At 46.6% G+C, this 15,095-nt stretch overlaps 1 protein-coding gene across 17 annotated transcripts in view; it reads right to left on the reverse strand.

The window, feature by feature from the left end:
- TRERF1 (transcriptional regulating factor 1) overlaps window positions 1–15,095 on the reverse strand; it is a 572,147-nt gene that overhangs the window by 195,271 nt on the left and 361,781 nt on the right. For 3 of the 17 annotated variants that reach the window (XM_060162910.1, XM_060162909.1, XM_060162905.1), the window contains exons 1-2: window positions 5,128–5,266; window positions 4,623–4,708 (exon numbers count right to left, since the gene is read on the reverse strand). The exons of 3 other annotated variants lie outside the window; for them this stretch is intronic. The gene's annotated coding sequence lies outside the window, so the exon portion shown is untranslated. Of the gene's footprint in view, window positions 1–4,622; window positions 4,709–5,127; window positions 5,286–13,269; window positions 13,354–15,095 lie in introns of those variants that run through there. 11 more of the 17 variants (XM_060162916.1, XM_060162915.1, XM_060162923.1 and 8 more) reach the window with 9 other exon arrangements.

Genomic DNA, 15,095 nt, shown 5'->3' on the forward strand with positions numbered 1-15,095 from the left:
CACCTGCTCCCCTGCATTCACCTCCTGTCACCTCCCCACCTGGCCTGCTCCAAATGCCTTTTTATTACGCTCCCCAATTCCACACCTGCCCTCTCCACCAATGCCACCCCCTTTAAACACGAGTTAGGGGGTGTCACTTCCCACTGCAAACTTCCAATGGCTTCCCACTACCCTTCAAATGAAACCCAAACCTTTCCAAGGCCCCAAGTCCTGCATGATCATCTCATGCTGCCCTCTCCCCCTGCCCCCTTGTCCACCTGTGCCTCTTTTTAGTCGTCCCCCGCCAAGGCCAAAGTCCTTCCACACAGGCCCTCCTCTCTCTGCCTGATGCTCTCTGTCTTCCCCTCACCCCCAATCCTCAGAGAGGCTAGGCTCCTTTAGCTAAGTAACTGCAAGTTACTGCTCCCTGTGGTTTCATCTGAGCATCTACCACATTTTGCAAGATATATTTCTTTACATGTCTGCCTCCCCTCTGGACTATAGGCTAGGCGGTGGAGTGGGGGATGGGGAGAGGAAGATGATTATGTCTTTTAATTATCAGTGTATACCCAGAGCGGTAACACAGTGCTTAGCAAATAGTAGGTGCTCAATAAGTAGCTGCCAGTACGTACGCATGAATAAACCAGATCCAGTCACAGCACGAAAGTAACTGTTAACCTCCCACAAGCCCTTGGTTACCATTTAGGTACACAAGTTCTTTTTCCCCTTCCTGTCTGTCAAAAAAGTAGGTTTTTAATGTTGCTAAACCAACAGCCCAATAGCTCAGTATACTCCACTCATCCCCAGCTTGTTGTCTTCCGTGAGGAAAAAGTAAAAATCATGTTTCTTCAGTAAACCCCAATTAACCAGAAGACCCTACAAGCAGCTGCCTTGAGAACTTAAACATCTTTAGAAAATACCACAGAAGCTTTTTGGTGTGTATTTTCTTTAACCCAGAAGACAGACATGGGATCAAACTCATGTTACCAGGACTCTGTTATTCCTTATGATGCCACAGTATCCTAGCTGAAAAACATGCCAATATCTGGACTCCAGCTGCTCCTGTGTCCCTCTCCCCGCAAAGGAAATCAACTATGTTTTAGTTTCCCTTTTATTTCATTGGTTCCCCTCCAACAGGCAAATTCAGAAATATTATTAATCCACAAGATTCCAGCTGATTCTCCTCCCTAAATCACACAGTTTTATGAAGTCAGAAATAAAACCAGCTGAAGTCAACTGCTTTTAGAGCAGTCAGCACCCATCTCTACTGCCTGGGGTCTGAGCCACTTGTCTGGATCCTTACTTCTCATGTCAATGCTCAAAGTCAATAAAAACACCAAGAGCTTTTCCTCCAAAAGTGCCCGTGGTGAAATGTATGATATCCCAGAAGTGACAGTAATACAATATCATTATTTTGAATCTTATCACAAATATACGACCATATCCCAATTACCCACGTGTGAATTCTCCACAGAAAGTGGGTAAAGCCACACTAGGCTTTCTGGTCTCCCACTCCTCCCAAGACTACCTCCCCCTGCTGCCTGGGATTAACAGCTCAATTAACCTTAGACTTGACCAGGCATAATTAGGCAGGTGAACCAGCTGGCTGGAGGGGAAAACTTCCAAGATGAACTGAAATTATTTTTGGTGCCTGGGATTATATGCCCCACTCTCTATTAGCATATATAATTGGGACTCAACCATGCACTTTTTTTTTTCCAAGACGGTGGCAGACTTTCACAAGCATTTTCTTGCATTTGACGGTCAAGATTACCAGGCCACTCAAGAGTCCTTTTTGGAATCCAAGGTGTAAATCCACTCTCTCCAGGAGAAGACAAAAAGAGAAGTTAATCAACTCACCCAAGTCCATGAGGCAACTTGGCCGTTGGCCCAGGAAGAGACAGACTGTGGAGATCTCTTGAGACTTTTCTTCACAAGACTGAGTCACAGAATTTCAGACATGAATGGAACTCACGGATCAAACCATGCGTTTTTAAGATAAAAACTCTGAAGTCCAGAAATGGCTAGACACTGATACCCTCCCCACTTTTTCTTCCAGTGCCGCTGTGCTCCTGCCTTGAGAATAAAACCACCTTAAAAGTTCTTTGTCATTTTACAAATCCTGTAAACTGAGCCAACTGCTGAACACAATTTTAACATGTTCTGATTAATCAACTTTACGGAGAATCCTCAGACTTTCCCCCAAAAAAACCTCTGATGCTTTCAATTATTATGACCAATCCACCCATCAGAGCAGGAGAAAAAGAATTTTAAGTAAGCTTGTTTCTGTGACCACACATTTTATTATATAAGCAGCAAAGAACACTACAGTCTGTCCCCTCTCTTACAGTGAAAGCTCCCACCTTGACAAAAACCACAGGCCCAAGTGGGTTAATGGATGCAAAACTGAGTACTTTCCACACAGTTCATAGAACAAGTGTTTTCACAGCAAGCTCACATAAATGTTATGTGATATTACCACATGCCTGCTATGTGGAAGCCTGCTTACCAAGCTGTGAAAAGACCCATGCTTACTACGGAACCTGCAAAATTAATCTTCTCAGTGCCCATAAAGCAGAAGGGAAATGCTCTTTTTTGACAGGTTAAGCTGGCTTCTTAAACAATTCTTTGGCGAAAATGGACATGCCTAAAAGGGCGGAGCCCAAAGAGGTGTGTCACTCCTGGTATCAATTCCTATAAATCAAATCCTGACAATATTTTTAAAAGAATGAATTATGATTCATGGGCCTTCAAACCTTTATTACCACAGAACATTCTCAGAAGAGGGAAAAAAAGCTACTGTGACTTGATTAATGGCCAAAGAAAGACAATAAAATAAATCCCATAAATTAAAAAAAAAAAATACTGAATGACCATAACCACTCTTGGCTTGGAGGGTAGACATGTAAATAATTCCTCTACCTTGGGATAAACACACATAAAGTTTCTGTTTACCTTCCCAGCATATATATCAACCAGAAGCAGATTTTCAGCAGGGGAAAAATAATAGCTAATTTGTTTAACGAATGCCTAGTTAGGAACATTTGATAAGTGGCAATAATATTGAATTCCCAACTAACTCAACTCTCAAGCTGCCAAAAATCAAATTCTCAATCTGGAAATCTGATGACAGAAAGGAAAGAAAAAAAAAAAGAAAAACCACTGTCCATGTAAAGAGATCATTTTTTTTAAAACCCATTTTTTCCCCTGCTAGTATTGAGCCTGTCTATAGCACTGCAGAAAGCTTAACTAACTTTAGTTAACCACACTGCCTAGTGTTCACTCCCTGACTCTACTAAACTTGTCTGGGTTTGAATCCCTGGTGCTAAAATTATCCTGGCCAAGTTAAAACTCCTAGCATACTTATGGTGGCGATCATTTCATAGTGTATAAAAATATCAAATCACTATGTTATGCAACTGAAACTAACACAATGCTGTTAAGTCAATTATACTTCAATTAAAGAAAAAGAAAAAGAAGGAAATAAATAAAGCTCCCAGCCTAGTGAAGGTACCTGACAGCTAAGACCTACAACTCATCTGCAGAAACCAGTAGGCTGAGGACCAGGAAAAGAGGCACAGAGAAGCAAAGAGGGCTGGTTAACTAGTTAAGGGCTGAATACTCCTGGTTGTTATCCTTCCAGAGAGCACCAAAACCACATTTTCCATCACCAGACTGCTTTCTTGAGACAGTCTATGATGCAGAAGGTTGGTACCAATTGGGACAACTTAAAACTCCTTTCTTAAAGCTCTGCTCCATGGCCTGCAAAAAAGTGCAAACAGCCGGCATTTTTTTAAAAGAACTCTTCAGCCATCCCTGGATCCGTCATTCTTAAACATCACTTCCATGCACTTCACAAGACAGCCGGGGCCATGCTGTTAGCAACCCGCTTCAACACGTTCACTTGCCAAAGCCGCGTCTAGTGTGGGGAAGAGTTTCCACAAAGCTGGCTCTAACGGGCCAGTCGAAGGCACACAGAGGAACCAGAAGTCATTTTCTTTTAACCTAAGGATGGCAGGCGCACATGCTCCAGCCCAGTGCTGGCCAGAGGCTGCCCGCCAGGTGCTCTCGGCCTCTGCCAGTGAATGAGTGGTTTTATGCTGTTTTTTTAACATCTATTTCTTTAGACCACCGGCAGTAACTTCACAGTCTTCCGAACTGAAGTTGGGGAGTCAAGGGGCAGGTTTACTCCCTTACACATTTCTCCCATCTGGGTGGCCACTTTAACTTCTGGGGAGTACCCAGCCGCCGAAGGGCCCTCAGGAGCGTATACATACACATATGCATCATGTCAAAAACCCCAAAAGGCACATCCCTAGGGTCCTGCGGCTTCTTGGCTGGAATAATGAAGGCTTTATAACAACACAATCTTCAGTTGCAAGCCCCCCCCTCCTTTAAGCCGGGTCTGCCAATTATAGCGCCCACCTCACCCCTCCCCCCTTTGCTGGGATGCTCTGCAGCGCAGAGAGGGAAGAGGGAAGAAGGGAAGCAGAGAAGGCCCTGCTAACATACTGAAAGTAAAGAAGTGGGGGGAGACTTCTCCTAATCTGTCCCCCTACTTTTCTCTTCCCCTCCCCCGTCTTCTCACGGAGCATCCCCCAACTAATTTTTTAAAAATGAAACTTAATAAGCTTCTTGCCTACCTTGGCTGTTTCTGCAACAAGTGCATGGGCAATCCGACAAGAAGGCCAGTCTTCGCTTGGGGGGTGAGATGGGGGGGCGAGCAGAGCTGATGGAGTAATTTCAATATTAATTTCTGTCAGAGCCGCCTTCTCGAAGCGCTACTCACTTACAGTACTGCCCTCAGCCTGTAAACAAATATCGCTCCGCCAGGAAACATACTCCCCAGATGCAAGCCCCTCTCCCCAGCAGGGAACCTGGCCCTTCACGCCCTCCCCCCAAAACAGCGTGCTCTCCCACCCAGGGTAGGAAGCTCCGGGTTTCCAGAGCACCAACCCACCACCTCCGCCACCACCCCAGCAAGAAACTTACTCGGTCCGTCTACGCCTCCACCCTCCCTTCAGGAAATCTACTCTCCATATGCATTCAGCCTCCCCGCAGGAAATCTGCTCCCCCCTCCCCCCTTCTATATACATGCACCCCCTCCCTCTCCTCCTCCCCACGCGCCCTCCCCGGCCAGAAACTTACTAGCGAGAAAGCGTGCAGGCTCTCCCGATCCTGGAAACTTACTCCCAGATATAGCGCCCGCCAGCCCCCTTTCCCGGCCCTGCTCCCCTTCCTGCCCTCCGCCGCAAGCAACTCCAAACTCTCTGCATCCAGCCACTCTCCCTCCCCGGTGGAAATTTGCAGCGCGGGGCCGCGCGCGTGCATCCACCCTCCCCTTCAGGAAACTTACTCCCCATCTGCATGCACCGCCTCTCAGCCATCGCTTAGAGGGAAGGGGGTGTGCTAGGGAGACAGAAATACATATGTATCTCTCGCCCCTCCCCCGGCCGCAGCCCACTCGGGGCCGAGCCGCTGTAACCTGGCCTTACCTTTTGCATTGCTCCCCACCCTCGCCCCCTCCCTTAACCCTCCTTATCCGCTTCCCGGCGCCCCCTTTTTTCACCCATTACCCACCCCTAGCAACCGTTCCCAAGCTCCTCTCGGCCTTTTTTTTTTTTTTAATCCAGGATGCAAATTCCTCCCCTGTCAGCAAATCGACTGTCAAATTATTTTCTTGCAAAAGGAGAAAGGCGGGGTGGGGGGGAGCAGAAGCAAAAAGGAGGGGAGGCGGGGGAAGGGAGAGAGAGGGACAGAGGAGGGGAGAGATATCCCTCCGCAGAGCTGGGTCTGGCCGCGGGCGGGGAAGCAGGAAGTAAGGTGTCCAGCGCCGCGGCCGGCGGGTCCTCCGCCGCGGCCCCCGCCCGCGCCCCCTGTCCCCCGGGGCGCCGCGCTTTGGCCGGCGCGGGCCGCCCGGCGCATTGTTCGCAGCCTCCCTGGCGTGCGCTGCCGACCTTATCTGTGTGCTCTGCCTGTACGTGAGGTTGCACCTTTTGTAGGCTGGCGAGACTCTGGACATGGATGGGGCAGGGGGCGCGGACCAAGTTGCGGCCCCGCGCGGGACCTGTCAGCCCCGGGGTGTGGCAGACTCTCTGGCAAGGCCGGAAAATCGAGGCCCGGGAGAAGGTGGCGTGGTCGGGAAGCTGCCGCCTGAGACCCGGACCAGTGCAGGATTGTTTCCTGCGTAGCCGTCCCGGTTATTGTAACGCGCTTTGCAATCTAACGACTGGGGTTTGGGTTTTATGTTTATTTTTTAAGGGGTTGCAAAGATGCCAAGGTCTAGGTGGGCTTCGGGGAAACGGTCTGCGCCTACCCCCCGCTGCATCCCGGCTTCTGTGGGGCTGGGAGAGAGGCTGAGGCTCCCGGGAAGGGGCTTGGAGGTTCGCGAAGCGCGCGGCTCCATCCCTCCGCCCCGATGGGGGCGGGGAGGGGGTGCTGCAAACGGCGCTGGAACTGCATCCCTCTGGGGAGGGGTCTCCATCTCCGCGGCGCTGAAGGCCGGGGAGGGAGGTTGCCTAGGAGAGGGGCCGGAACCGGGCGGCGGAGGGGAGGGGAAGGGGCGCGGGTGCTGCCGCGGCGCGCGCCCGCCCCTCCTCGTGCGCCATGACTGTGGAACGTGGTGCCGGGGAGGAGGGCCGGCCGCCGGGGGCCGCCTGGGGCCGCTCGGCATTGGTGCGGAAACCCGAGCAGGGAGTCGCTCCTCGCGCAGTCTCCTCCTCCTCCTCTGCGGGGGAAACCGCTGCACCTAAACCGAGAGCAGCTGCGAGCAGGGGGCAGGGCGCGGGCTGAAAGGCAAGCCAAGGGTTCAAACCTCGGCGGCGCCATAGGAGCGAGAGCCCCACAGCCCCCTGGTCCCTCGAAGGCGCGGCCGCCCTTCGGTCCAGCCCGGGACGCCAGCACTTCCAGGCGGCTTCTCTGGTCCAAGGAAACGTAAACCAAAGATGGTTGGGCTTAAACAGACTACTTCGGGCCGGGTACGGAGCATCTATCTTAGGGAGGTCCCACAAGACAGCGAGTGTTTTTTGCTCAGGAGAAAGTTAAACCATGTTTTTTTCGGTATGGGAAAATCGTTGTGCCCCTTACCCCAAATCTTCGCGCAGTATAAATAAGGTGCTCCCTCTACCCAGACTTTCGCCACTGTCCCCTCACCCCACCCCCACTCGGGCACCGGGTGTGGGCAGGGCGGGGGAAGGCTATATGGGAGCTTAAAGCATGAGGTCATGGACGGAGGAGGCTGCTGCCAAAAGCGGCCGAGGTTTTTGTGTATTTTGAGGGGTAACGGTTCTCCATCTTAAGCAGTGTTAAGTTCTCCCGCAATACCCTACGAATTCTGGGGCACCTGGACCAGAGAGCCCCCGAAAGAAGGGGGGGGCTCTGCGCTGTTTGGCTCTTTGAGCTTTTGGCCGGTGCCCTGCCCTTTATGGGGCCCTTCCACATAAGCAAAGAAAGTCGAGGGACAGCGCACTGTGTCGTGGGGTTTGAGAAAGACTCAGATGCTCGGCTCCGCCCCCCAGCGCCACTTTCCTCAGTCCTCGGTCATTTTCCAACCCGATTGCTTTCTACGATAGCCTCCTGCCCCTCTCCGACCCATTCTTCCCAAGTGGCTAGAAGAGTCTTTCTAAAACTCCGGACTACCCTCCTTCAAACCCCTCCCAATTGCTCTTAGAATAAAGCTTTGAAGCCCCCGCGCGATTTCGCCCCTACAGACCTCTCCACTCTCACAGCTCCTCCTCCCATACTGTAAGCCGGGTTGTGCTTTGTTCTGTTGTTTGGGCCTGGGGTAACCCTTCCCCCTCCACCTCTTCTTACTAACTCCTGCTAGACCTTCAGGACTTGACTCAACTGTCACTACCTCCAAGAAGCCTTCCTAAGTATACAATCTCAGCTTTAACTCCCACAGGGAAAAAAGACCCACCCTTGACCTCCGGGCAGCCGGACTTTGCCCGGAGCTGGCCGCAGTGGCGGCCCTTTTCCAAGCGGAGGAGGCATAGCCAAGCTTGCGCGCCATCACTGACTGGGGGCCCCACCTCCTGGGAGGGAGTTGACTAGGACAAAACCTCCAAACACCCTGCTTCCGCAAGAGACCTAGGAAAAGCAGCGCAGTACCGCCCAGAAACCTCAGCCCCTACACCTCCCACCCCCCAGCACACACCCACACTCGTAATGCAAGGAGAGGTCTTTTCATCTAAAACTCCTCCCTGGGGCAGATAAGAAACCTGAGGCTTGAAGGGAGTAAGTGACTTGACCAGGGTCAATGAGGAAATTGACACCCTGGTCTTTCTTGGTCCTGAACTAGAAGGAAGGATTTGGGACCTAAAGCCTTGCTGCTGCACAGCCAAGGACGCCTGCATCACCTTCAAAGGACCCCTACATGCTTGGCCCACTGCCAACAGAGAGGTAGTAAGCCTAGTGGTTAGTCGTGCAGGCTCTGACCTTAGGCAAGTTACTTCACCTCACTTGGTTCAGTTTCTTTGCCTGTAAAATCAGAATAATGGTACCTGCAGTGTACTGTTATTGTGAGGTTCTAATGAGTTTCGTGTATGTAAAGGCCTTAGAACAGAGGCAAGTTCTTGATTATTTGTGAGTGGGGTTATGTGACCCCTCCCTTCCCAAGGACTCTAGAAAATCAGAGCCCCAGAGTCTTTACTTAGCATCAGAAACAACTTAGGGCCTAATAAACTGGGAAAGCACCCATAAATGTACAGACAGTACATACAAAGACCTTAGTTAGCCAATAGATTCAGCCCTTGACAATGCCTATGCTTGAAGACAACTCCAAATCTGGGAGCACTGGTTCTGGACTCTTAGAATGAGTGTCAGAGGGAGGATAGCTAAAGTTAAAATATTACCTTAGATCTCTGAAATCAGAGTCAAGCTGAAATAGTCTCATCCTGCTGCAAAACCTGACTTATGACCGAAGCCCTCCTAGGGCTGCAAAAATTGTAAGGGGATTATTATTATTACTATTATTATTGTCATTAAATCCTAGTTTTCCCATTCTCAGCACTTACCCCATGGTAAAAGAGGGGTTTTCTTTTTAATGCAATTCATTTTATTGGAATTGGTTTAATGCATTTACATGGTTCCAAATTCAAATAAACATTGAGAAGTCTCCCTCCCACCATGTCTGCTCCCCACCGGTTTTCCCTCTATGGAAGGTCAGAAGACATATTCAACTGTTTTCCAGCTGAGGTCTCGGGAAGAATTCCTTGGATGCCTACTTAAATTTTTATGTCCAGGGCTTCCTTCTCCAATCCAGGCAGAATCAACACCCTACTCCCAGCCTCCCACCCCTTCAGCCTCAATCCTACACAAGTTGTAGTAACAATGATGAGCCACAATTCCTGAGCTACTGACAAAAGCAAACAACCATTTTGTGATTCTTTCTCCTCCTTTATGCTAGGAATAATAGCTAAGGTTTACTGAGTGCTTTCTATGTGCCAGTCACTGTGCTAAGTACTAGACATGCGTTCTCCTATTTAATCAGCCCCAAACCATCATCATTAACCTTATTTTATAGACGCAGACACAAGTGCAGGATCAGAGAGATTGTGTAACTTGCTCCAATTTGCACCCAGGCCAACCTGAGCCCAAACCCTCTCTCTTAACCACTAGGCCTCTTGCCTCTCTGCAACACAGGGAAAATTCTGGTAGCCTGAAGGGGAAGGAGTAGAATGGAGTCTTTGGACTTAGGCAGGCCTTAATGCAAGTCCTGGGTCTGGCCCCTACCAACAATGAGAACTTGGGGAGGTTTCTTAACCTCTCTGAGCCCTAGTTCACCCACCTGTGTACTGGGACCATACATTCCTCATTGGTCAAATGAAGTGAAAGTCAAATGTGTGTAAATAATGGTTTTTAAAAGGCGTAGTAAACCAAATGCAATGTTTAGATCCTGTGTGGCTCTGATGTGAATAAACCAATTGTTTAAAAGACTTTGAGATAATCAGGGAAATAAAATGTGGACTTGATATAGACGTTAAGAAATGGGACTTCCCTGGTGGCACAGTGGTTAAGAATCCGCCTGTCAATGCAGGGGACACAGGTTAGAACCCTGGTCTAGGAAGATCCCACATGCTGCGGAGCAACTAAGCCGGTGCGCCACAACTACTGAGCCTGCGCTCTACAGCCCGCGAGGCACAATTACTGAAGCCCACACACCTAGAGCCTGTGCTCCACAACAAGAGAAGTCTTGTTGCGTAATGAGAGGCCTGCACACCGCAACGAAAGAGTAGCCCCCGCTTGCCGCAACTAGAGAAAGCCCGTGTGCAGCAACGAAGACCCAATCCAGCCAAAAATAATTAGTTATTTTTTTTAATTAAAAAATAAAAGAAATTATTAATTTTGTTACATGTGATAATGGTATTGCGGTTAAATTTCTTCTTGAGTTCTTATCTATTAGAATGCATAATGGGGAGTCTGGGGTGAAAGTATGTTTAGGATTTATTTTCAAATAATCCAGCCCCCTCCCAAAAAAACAAAAGATAAATAAAACAAGATTAGCAAAGTATGGATAATTGGTGGAGCTATCTGTTATACTGTTCACTCTACTTCTGCTGAATGTTTAAAATGATTCAAATAAGTCTGAAATAAATTTAAAAGTAAAGTAATTCTATTTTAAAGCACTGAAATTTAAAATGATAAGGCTTATTCAATTACTATGAAATGTTATCAGTAACTATGAAATTTTTTAAGTAGTTTGTTTTTATTGTAATTAGTCTTCATTTTTTATTTCTTAGTTTACACTTTTTCAGTACTGTTAATTAATGAAAACAAACAATTTATTTTATACATTTAAGTGATAACAAACATATGTGCATAGATAAATGTATGTCTGTATACACATTTTTAGACAGATGCACATGGATATATGTATTTGTACGCACATAAAACTTGCCTGTGATCTAATTTGTGATAAATATTTACTATGAAATTTTTTAAATTGTTGAAATATAGTACTGGCTTATAGTAGAGATGCAAAAATGGCAATTTTGTTACTGTGAGACATTCAGAGCAACACTTATGTCTGGCAGGTAAATCAGGGAGGGGGCAGAAATGAACACTGCGGAGAGCAAGGTGGACATATCATTGTTAAGGACACCACTCAGAGGACAATGTACAGGAAGGAAAATGGCAGGACTGGGTGATGGAGGAAGAGGCAAATTAAAACTGGGAGCCAATTTTCCCTGAGAATGTGTCTCCACAGAGCTACTTCAAAATTGCATGGATTAAGAATCTGATGCACTGGGCAAAATTCTCAACTCTATGCTTACCAGTTCTGTCACCCAGTCCAGAACTGCTCTGAGTTTCTTCATTTGTAGTTTGGCTATAAGACCTCTCAGGCCCCTTCCAGCCATGCGGACTAGAAGTCTAAGCAATGCTGTTGCTTTCACAAGAGAAGGATCATTTCTGAGACCACACTGGTTATTTGCCTAACTCAAGAACAGATCAAAACTGAATGGAGGGCTTCCCTGGTGGCGCAGTGGTTGAGAGTCCGCCTGCCGATACAGGGGACACGGCTTCGTGCCCCAGTCCGGGAAGATACCACATGCCATGGAGCTGCTGGGCCCGTGAGCCATGGCCGCTGAGCCTGCGCGTCCAGAGCCTGTGCTCCGCAACGGGAGAAGCCATAGCAGGGAGAGCCCCGCGTACGGCAAAAAAAAAAAAAACTGAATGGAAATGGAACTGTAGCCAATTCACAACCAAATGAAATGTTTCAGGCCCAGTGAACATTCTGTGTACTGTTCTAGGAATAATTTTTCTGTACTCTGGATTTAAACAGCTGGAATTATTTTTTTCATATGACCCCCTTTTGAAATGCAAGTTTGTCCTCCTTGAGAGAAAATTTGCATTTCAGAGAAAAGATGAGACAGTATATTTGGTAACTCTTCAAAGAAGTGAACCCTTCCGTATAGTACTTTACATTAAAGGTGACTCTTCAGGAGCGCTTCTTAAAAACAGGGAAAACTGGAGGCATGGAGAAATGGGGGAGAAAAGGCATGGAAAGAAAATCCCAACTTTTCTTCCTGCTCTATCCAAGGCTCTGAGAGGCAACGTGACCAAATCAAGGGACTGTGAGGGTAGAAAAAGTCAGTGGGTGCTTTAGAAATGAGTGATGGATGTCACTAATGCAGTTGTTGAAGAAAGCTCAGTGGTCAAGCACCAATAAGTCTGTGGCAAGTGCAAGCAGTGAAACACTATAGTTGTAGAGTATTTCTCAAACTCATGTTTCTTTGCCACCCCTGAATTTGTAACAACCAAAGCAATGAAAGCAAAAAGTCCTGGCACAGAAGAGCTTATGGGACTCCCATTTTGCAACCAATAAGATAGCATAATTTGTTGACTGTCACCTCAACCCCCAAGTCTGTTAAGGATGGTGTTGAGAGAGCAGGCCTTACTCAAGACAGGAGGCCTAACTGGTGTTTGTTTAGTAATACTAAGAGATCACTATCTCAGGCAAGTTTCTAGCCAGAGAGAGAAAGGCTATGAGAAAGCTCTCGGTTTAAGTCTTATTTGGAAGAGAGGGAAAACAAACAAGCAAACTAGGATAGTAGATTCTGTATCCAGTACAAAAATCAAAAAGCAACTCAGTGGTTGAAATCACTGCTAAAACTTCCTGCACCCGCCCAGAAGGCATGCTTGGGAGTCACATATTTCAACTACGGTACCAGCGCATGGTGGGTAGTGCTCAAGGGCTGTGGTGGCCCCCGCTGGTTCCCAAATGAGTGGCTTTGTTCCATGTAAGGGTGAGGAAGACAGAGAATAAGTGAATTTCCTACTGCAGATGCAAATCTATTAAAAAGTTTTAAATTGCAGAGTGTTTAAATCTAAGTATAGATAACAGCTACTTTTCCAGAACCCCTAATGGAGTCACATTTTTTTTTTAAATGGGAAGGAGAACCATTAAGACCTTGTATTAGAAAAGATCCTGGCAGGAAATGGGTGGCACACTCCACAGGTAACTGAGGAGCATTTATGGTTAAGTACTGTTTACAATAGTGTGCAGTCAGGGCAGGCTTTGTGAATGTGCAGCTTGTGTGGTCACACAGGACCCTGCACTTAGAAGGTCCTGCACTGCTTAATGCCTTGCGGTCGCCATCTTGAAATCCATTGTGGTTTTTGAATAAAAAGTTCTGCATTTTCATTTTGCACTGGACCCCACAAACTATGTAGTTAGTCCTTTGTGCAGGGCTAAGGGAAACCAGCAAGGGATGGTATAGGACCAAAGAACTAAAAACAGTGTGGAACCTTTACCACCCATAAGTCAGAAAGGGCAAGAAAGAGAAATACCTGGAATGGAGGAAACGCTGTCTCTGAAGTTATGGCTGTGACTGTAGCTGTAAGAGAGGGTCACACAACACAAGTGACGGCCTTCTGTAAGAACACAACACAGAACACAGCCATAGTCAACCCACAGCCTGCAGAGAGCACAGGCAGGTGAATAGCTACCCCAGCTTCTCTCTGCCCCTGCCCTCTGACCTCCTATATGTGCCTCCCATTGGCTGAACCCTACAGGAAGCCAGGGGCTCTGGGAGCCTGTTGATGAAATCAGTGGAGGGCAGCCTGCCAGGGCATAGGGTACAGTGGAAAAAGGTAAAAGTGAATCTGGAAAGGGCAGAGAATAGCCAGCTCAGGACTTTTACCTGAAATTTTCAGGATCATGGTTAAGAGTAAATAACATGAAAATGGAAAATTCAAACAATGAATTTCAGTAAAGGACTCTGTATTGATTATTAAAGGGTAATCATTTGGTATGCATCACGTACAAGGTTTTACATACTTTCAAAGGAAAAACAAGATGATCCAAGAATTTTCAAGAAAATTAGATGTTTGAAAGAGCCATCATTAAGTGAAGAGAGAAGCCTGGGATTTCAAAATTTTTAGAAACATTCCAGGCCCCAAAGTCAAATTTTGTAGGTAACACCCCACTCCCCTTCACCCTTAGGCCAACATCACAACAAAAAAGTACCTTTGACAGGCACAGCATCCCAAGAATTGCAAGGACCACTAGGGCAACAGCAGCTAAATAGAATGTATTCCAACCAAGGATTTGGGTATAATTAAATATTTGTAGATACCTTTCACACATGAGGAGCATTGAAAAGCTTGTACAGAGGGAGTTCATTATGCTGCTTTGTAACTTTCTTTTCTGACTACTCAATTCCTCTGAACATTTTAATACTATTCAGATCACCTTCCAAAAAGTACATATCACTTATTAATTCACATGCCACTCAGAGTTCTTAACTATGTAGATAGATACGGGCTAAACTATATTTATCCTTTATAATTTCCTTGAAAAATAAAGATTTTTGCTGCAAATGTGAATAAGATTGCAGGACACATTTCATCTTTTTTAAAAAGTTGAGGTAAAAGTCACAGAACACAAAATTAATCATTTTAAAGTGCATAATTCAGTATGCACTGAATTGTGTAATTCACAATTCACAATGTTGTATAGTCATCACGTCTATCTAGTTCCAAAACATTTTTATCACCCCAAAGGGAAGCACCATACCCATTAAGCAGTCATTCCCCATTCTTCCCTCCCCCTAGCACCTCACAACCACTTATCTGCCTTCTGTTTTTAGGTTTACCTATTCTGAATATTTCATATAAATAGAATCATAAAATACATGACCTTTTCTGTCTGGCTGCTTTCACTTAGCATAATGTTTTCAAGGTTCATTCATGCTGTAGCATGTGTCAGTACTTCATTCTTTTTTATGGCTGGATAATATCCCCTTGTGTGGATATACAACATTTTTTAAATCAATTCATCAGTTGATGGGCATATGGGTTGCTTCCAGCTTTTGACAATTATAAATAATGCTGCTATGAACATGAGTGTACAGGTACTTATTTGAACACCTATTTTCAGTTCTTTTGGTATACACATAGGAGTGGAATTGCTGGGTCATATGGTAATTCTATGTTTAACTTTTTGAGGAGCTGCCAAATTGTTTACACAGCCTTTTTAAGGGAACTCTGAAATCCTTTTAGAAGCACCCATTTTACAACCACTAGATATCATACCTAGAGTAACTAAGCCCATTCTTGCCTATAAAATAAAACACATTCCAAAAATTTTTCTGTGTGGGAGATACTCTAGTTAG

Source organism: Lagenorhynchus albirostris, chromosome 10 (assembly GCF_949774975.1).
Source record: "Lagenorhynchus albirostris chromosome 10, mLagAlb1.1, whole genome shotgun sequence".
Lineage (NCBI taxonomy): Eukaryota > Metazoa > Chordata > Mammalia > Artiodactyla > Delphinidae > Lagenorhynchus > Lagenorhynchus albirostris.